The following is a 7,070-nucleotide window of genomic DNA, read 5'->3' on the forward strand; positions in this document are numbered from 1 at the left end:
ACCAATCCCCTGAGCAGTGTTGGATAAATAACTTGCAGAGGAATATTGTTGCAACAGGGAGAGGTACAAGGACAAGGTGCTCTGCATTGCTGCTAGCATTTATTCCTTGTAGCACACCACAGCTTCAGAGAGCCAGGAGGAACAGCCTTCACAGTCCCTTGTGTTTCAGGGAAAGTGCATGTCTTTCAGATATTTACACTTTATCAGCCTGCGGTGTAATTAACGCTGTCCATCAGTGCTCTGCTGTTAGAAGTTTCTTTCCATGCATCTGCTATGGTAAGAAATATTCTTCCCCCCTCCCGCCCCTTGTCCCTAGATTCCTTCCTGCATCTGAAATCAAGAAATCCCATTATAACACAGGGGAGCAAAATCATCATTTCAAAGCAGACAGAATTTCCCACATCTCTGTGAGGTCTTAAATGACAACCACACAGCCTCAGCGAGGCACTCGGAATTCCGCAAACCCACACATTATAGAGGAGGCTGATTCTTAAGTAGTATGTTGAAAACTGCTCTTAACTATACAAAAAGTTAAATTTGGTTATTGTGTCCTTTCATAATCACATTTACAACTTCAAAATCTTGTCTGAAATCCTCTCAAAACCTGCTCTGGTACCGCATTGATGTTCAATTTCGGTAACTTAGATGTTTGCCTGAATGCACTTGTTTTGCTTTAATATCCTATTGATGCATAATTTTAGGATGTGTTTAGGTCTCAGTTGAACTTTATGGGTTTGCTTATTTACCGAATGCATTCAAGTGAATGAACGTGCCATTTCTTTGGTACAAACAAAAGCAGAGTTCCTGGCTTAGATCAGCTGCTTGTCCCAGAATAGAATCAAAGGACGCTGAGGTAGTTTGTGTCCCTATTTAGAAATAGGAAAATCTTTGTTTTGTGTACACAGGTACTAAGCACTTCAGCTCGGGATGCTGGAGGAAGCTGGGGAAGTCAGCAAGCCCACTGCTAGCTACCTTCTTGGCATGCAGTCAGCCTGCAGCCGTAGTTGGTGTTTGGGTTTACTTGCAACATAGGACAATTAGTAGACTGGAAAGACTTGGTGATGATGTTTAGTTCCAGGCTCGTTAAAGGATATGTGAGACCATATCTTCTATTTCCCTTGATTCTTATCCCAACTGCTCTGCCATATACCGTTCCCCTAACACCCATAAAACTGTAGCAATGCTCATTCTTTTCTTATTCCATGAATTACAGGATTTGCACAGGATGCAGAAGCAAACTGTAAACAGAAATTGAAGTGGAAAACAATTCCATAAATGCAGACATTAACATCTGAGCGACAAACATGGTAGCAAAACAGGTATTTTTCAATAATGTGACAGTAGCAAGCCCCCTAATTACAACAGGCTTTCAAAATGGAAACCAGGAAATAGCTTGCACTGTGATCTTTGCAAATTCTTTCTCAAAACAGTTAATAGTTGTGGGGATGCATCCAAGCAAGTGCACTACCAGAACCTTTTCTGCTCAGCTGCTGCAAAGACACAGAATCCCAGATACCCTGTAATAGAGTGACTAGTGACCCCTATTTTATCTTTTTTTCCCTGCTAACTACTTCAGAATTCCACAACCAGAAAGGGGTTTTGCACCTCAGCTATTAGGCCTGTAGTTTTTTTCATTATAATACATTACAAACGATTTTTTCTCAAAAAGCATCCCAAAGTCTTCTAGAAACCCTGCAACACAGCTAATCCCTTCTTCTGCCTCCAGCACAAAAGCAAGTGGAAACCTCTTCAGAAAGGAAGCCAAGACCAGGGTATTAATCACAGAATCACAGAATGACAAGCTTGGAAAAGACCTTTAAGATCATTGAGTCCAGACAATTCCTGTGATAATCTCAGCAGTGCCAAGTTAGATGGAGGGAAATCATCTGCAGTGAAGTCTGGAAGAATGGCCAGCTGACAACTGGAGGGTGAGCAGAGCAGTGGTGTTCCTCCTAGTCACGGTTCCCACAGTAAAAACTGCAGGAAACCAAGCTCTGTGCATGGGTAAAGCACTGCAACCTCTGCTCATCTATTGAACAATAATCTGGCAGCAGGGTTCTTCCTTTGCTGAGAGAGGCAGTCTCTGAAGTCTGATCTAGACTAAATTTCTTGGTGGCAACAAATATGAAGTCTGGTTGAATTCAGAGCAGCCTTTGCTGCTGACTGACCTAAATAAACTTTACTGGTTGAAAGGGACAAGCAGCTCAGCTTTGTAGGTTCATATCTAGTCGATCAACTTTTGTCTAGCAGTGATGGGAGAAGGTTTCCTCTTATCTTCAGAGACAAAAAAAAAAAAAAGGTGAATCCTTTCTCAGGAAAAAGCTAACATGAAGAAATAAACATCAAAAGATGAAGCTGAGCGTTGTCAAGAACAAAATGTGTGCTAAATTAGGGTTGTGTGTTTTGTCTTTCCTGTTATTAATGGCATCCTCAGAGGATACTGACTCACTCGATGACTGAAGTGCTTGTGGTTTGGGACCCATACTGAGGCAATACTCCTGGAACCAGGGAAGTTCTTCCCTTTTCTTTACATAAAGAAGTTTCCAGATCCAGTCATCATTTGTTGACACATGGAGAAACATGGGCAGTGACCAGCTTGATTGCAAACTCTCATAAAGGGACTAAGTTATCATCTCATGAGGTTATCTAGCTACTGCCAAGATTTTCTAAGAGGGAACAATCATGGGCTTGGCAGCCTTTAAGCGCTCTTCCCTTCACACCCAGTCAGACCAAGGCTTGGTTTTGCAAGCTGTCACTTCACCCTACCCTCATAAGCAGGGATCGGTCAGCCGCTGGCACAGACAGACCTCTCCTGTGCTCTGAAGAGCAGGGCCGAGGAGCCAGTCAGGCCCATCTGTTTGCAGTGATCTCACCTGCCTTCAGACTTTCTGACTTAAGTTCCTGCCACTTCTCTTTGCACTAGGCTTACACACTCCCGGGTTTTTTTCCCTTTTGCTCCCAGGAAGTGGTAGATTAAAGGGCCGCACATCGCAGGCTCTGCGCTGTGTTTATACTCGGATGTTTTAGCCTGATTAGAAATTCAACTCTTCCTGTTACTCAGGTGGCTGGATTACTGCTGTGGAAAGCACCTGGCTCCAGGGAAAGGAGATAAATAATTCAAACCTTGTGCTGAAAGTCACCTCCTTCTACCTGCGTGCTTGGTGTTTGCTGGGAGCCTCTAACAGTCTACACTGTGTGACATGGGCCCTGCCAAGATGCAGTGGCATTAGTAAGGCCTCTTCTGCCTTCCTGCTGCACCACGTATGTGACAGGTAGGGAATGGAGCTTCCCAGCTTAAGATGTTAAAGGGCTCTGCTTTGTCTCTAAAAGCATAATTAATCCCATAGCAAAAGTAGGTTTTTTACTTTTTTATTTTACTTATGGTTCTTAGCAACATTTAATCATTCTTGATAGCCTAAGTGGTTTTAAAAGGACCCTCCCTGAAGAAACTTTAAAACCAAAAACGTTTCCATGTTTAGATGTAAAATGCTAATGCCATTTGCAAAGTCCAAGCAGGGTTCTGTTGAGCAAATGAGTTATGCTTGCAGTGAAAAGGCGCCCTCAAGATGCTCACAAGCTAGGATCTTGGTCAAAACACTCCCACGGTATTCTTCTCCTCCCTCACATGTTCACCTCTGTTTGTTGCTGATGCTAATAGGCACCTATGGTTTCCAAATTATTGCTGTGTGAGTGGGCTTTTGGAACTGCCTGGAGCCCTTTCTAGGGCAGGGAGCCCTCTGCGTGTGCAGGGGCAGGCAGTCCGGGCAGCAGTTCACAGACTCACACTTCACACCACATGTCTGGTTTGGTGTGATGTCTCATCAAGACATGAAGATGAGCTCGTGCTTAAGTGTTCACTGAGCTGGATCGAGTGACAGCAATCTTGCCTAAAGAGGCCCTTAAAGCACCTAACTGCTGTTTAGCAATAAACCCCATGAACCTGAAGTGTGGGCAATTTAAAATGTTAATTTTAAAATCCTTCCTGTTTTAAATGCTTACGGTAGATAAGAACGTTTATGAAATCCACCCGACACTATTTTTATCAAATTGGAAATTACTCCCACACTCTTATTAGAACTGAGCTGGGATTTACAGTTGTGTAACTGAGAGGAGTTAAGTTCATGCAGTTGGGCTGCGCGCTGGGCGGCAGCACAGTGGGAACGTAGCTCTGATTTCAGCCGGGACGCTGCTGCTCGAGCCTCTATCTGCAGGTGCCCATTAGCATGCTCTACTTCATGGGCCCAGCTAATCCATAAATCCTTCCACTTCTGGCAAAGCCATGCCTGTCCTCTGTGCTGGAACCTGGAGAGCCCCTTGAAGGGGAAGGTTCTGTGCTCCACCCTGGGGTCCTGTGGCTACTCCGGTTTTCTTCTGCGCCTGTCTGAGCCCTGAGAGCTGCTCCCCAACCTGTGCAACGGGGCAGTGCAGTGCCACTGCAAACCTATCATTGAGGGTGTTTTGTAATTAAGAGGTCTCTACTGCTTTAAAACTGTTCCTCAACATGGGTTTCTTTTTGGTTTTGGGGGAATGGGAGATTTTCTTTTCTGAGTGACCTTAAATTACCCAGACTATACAATGGGTGGCATGATCAGGACACTCACAGTGACCACTTCTTCCTCTGTACTCCTCCCCCAGCATCTTTTGTCCGAACTACATCAGATCCATTCATGAAGTTTTCTTCTTCCAGTCTTACAGTATTCCTAAAAATTCACAAAGGCAGAATTGATATGCCAAAAAATAATGCCAGCAGGAAACAGAATGGAGACTGAAGCATTCTCGTCTTGAGAAACAGGCCAACAAAGAGAATATTGTCTTCATTTTGTAAAAGTTTATTGTCAAATTGCTTTGACCTCAGCTTTAGACTTATCTATATGTTCCTCTGTAGAAAAATCTGAAATGCTGACAGAATGGCATCAGTGCTCGCAATGCAGTAATCTCATGACATCTTTGGCAGTTGGTCTTTATGCTCACCATGATAAAACGGCAGCCAAAAAGGGCACATTATGTCCAATTACCCTCACTGAAAGTTGGACATTGCACAGTGTAGAAATACAGATCAGCAAACCTTCTTCTTGACTCAATATTCAACTTTTGAGATCTTTCAAAATAAAGTATTTATGAAGCTTTTTTCACTTAACTAGGTGCCAATCAGTTCCTAAATATAACCCAGTTTTTGCTGGGAAGCCTGCAACAATAGGTGAATATTCCCAATAGCAGCATACCCGTACACACGTAGCTTGCAAAGCAGCTGGTATTCCTTTAGAGAGCTGAGCATTGTCGGGAGCATCACAGTTTGCAGGGGTGCTAATGACATTGAGGTCTTCAGCTGTGAATAGGTCATCTGAGTGGTGGCAGCCGAACAACACTGGATTCTTAAAGTCTGTAAGTCAGCAATTGGTCCCTGTTTCTGCTAAACTAGGGTGAAATGAAGGAAACACTTCCAATAAAGAAATTCCGAAGCAGCCCTTAAACATTCACATCTCAAAGCTGGTTACACCATGTTTATCTCTAATGACATGGAGTCCAAATAATTCTGAAGGTAAACTATGTTTTAAAAGATCTCTCAAACTCAGTGTCTTTAGGTGCTTTAGTTACACAGTGGTGGAAAATGGAAGTAGCACTTGAGAGCTTCTTCCTGGGCTGAAACATGAGCAATGGGAATGGGGAAGTTGGTCTCTGAATGCTTTTTAAAATGATAATCTAACTTTACTTAAACAGAAAAACGGTGATGTGCTACACAGGCCTAGTTTTCTTTCACTTGCACTTTTTTCCCCTGCTGATAGGTTGATTCAGTCAAAGGAGTCATAAAAAGGAAAGACAGAAGCAACCAGCAATTGTTTTTTTGAAGACCAAACCTGAGGCTGGGAGCAATACCATCATATCAAAAAGCTGCAAGATGAACCTCATGTAAAATTCTGTGGTAGTTCCTAGTCTTGTAGCATAGTTAAGGACAAGGTCCGCAGGGACAGGACAGAAGGAATGTAGCTCTTTATATAGGACAGCACGACAGATAAATCTATCAGATTTTCATTACAGAACAGATTTTTTTTTAATTTATACTGGATTTTTTCTTGCAGTTATTAATGTAAATAAAGCACACACCATTGACTCTGGGGGAAAACGACAAGAGACACAGCAAATAAGCTGTTATTGATTTGGCTTGGGAACAATGAACTGACCCATTCCCAGATCAGTTATTTACTGCTTTTGCTTATTGCTGGATGACAGCTCATGTGGCAGATGCCTTTTATTCTGTTTTGCCAGAATACCTTACATTCGAGATACTGCAGAATACTTCATGATGCACAGATGACACACAACGATCTGTGCAGTGACATGCACATATACAGGTTTGTAGGAAAAAAATGAAGAGTTTCTTGTTAGCACTGGATGATATTCACCATCAAAGGAATATAATGGGCATGTATGTTTCCATGTGTGTCTAATATCTAAATACAGGTTTTCATCTTTCTCATATATTATGAAAATTCATGTATGCTACTATTTTTTTCCAATTATAAACAGCATCAAGGTTTTTATTTTAAATTCTGAATGGTGCTTTTACAATTAATGGTATCATTGAAAGCCCTTGGCAGATTCACATTACTCATGAATTGCGACCAGCTGTCAATTATGGGGTTGCACTTCCATCAAAAGATTCAGGTAATGTCATAAACCACAGGGGAGAAGCCCAATTCACTAAAATCCTAATGGAATTACAGATCTGTAACTTCACCTTACTTGGAATTTCATATTCAAGCTCTGTGTGAAGAAACACCGATACATTTACACCTCCTCATCCAGATTCCCCTCTCTCAACTCATACCTGCTTCATCATTCCCTCCTTTCCGTGATGCCTTACATCACTTCACACTGGGCCATATTGCTTTGAGTGGCAACTATAACCACTGGTTCAGGTGCAGTTGTAAGGTTCGTGAGCCCTTGTGTTTGTCTATTCCGTTTGACCTGCTCTCTGTGAAGTCAGCAAAAGTGAATGTGGGAAAATTAATGGAATACACAAGTTTGCAGACCAGTGAACCCATCAGTGTAAGTGCCTTTTCTAACCTCCT

The sequence above is a fragment of the Gallinula chloropus genome (assembly GCF_964237585.1).
Source record: "Gallinula chloropus genome assembly, chromosome: 2".
Classification (NCBI taxonomy): Eukaryota; Metazoa; Chordata; class Aves; order Gruiformes; family Rallidae; genus Gallinula; species Gallinula chloropus.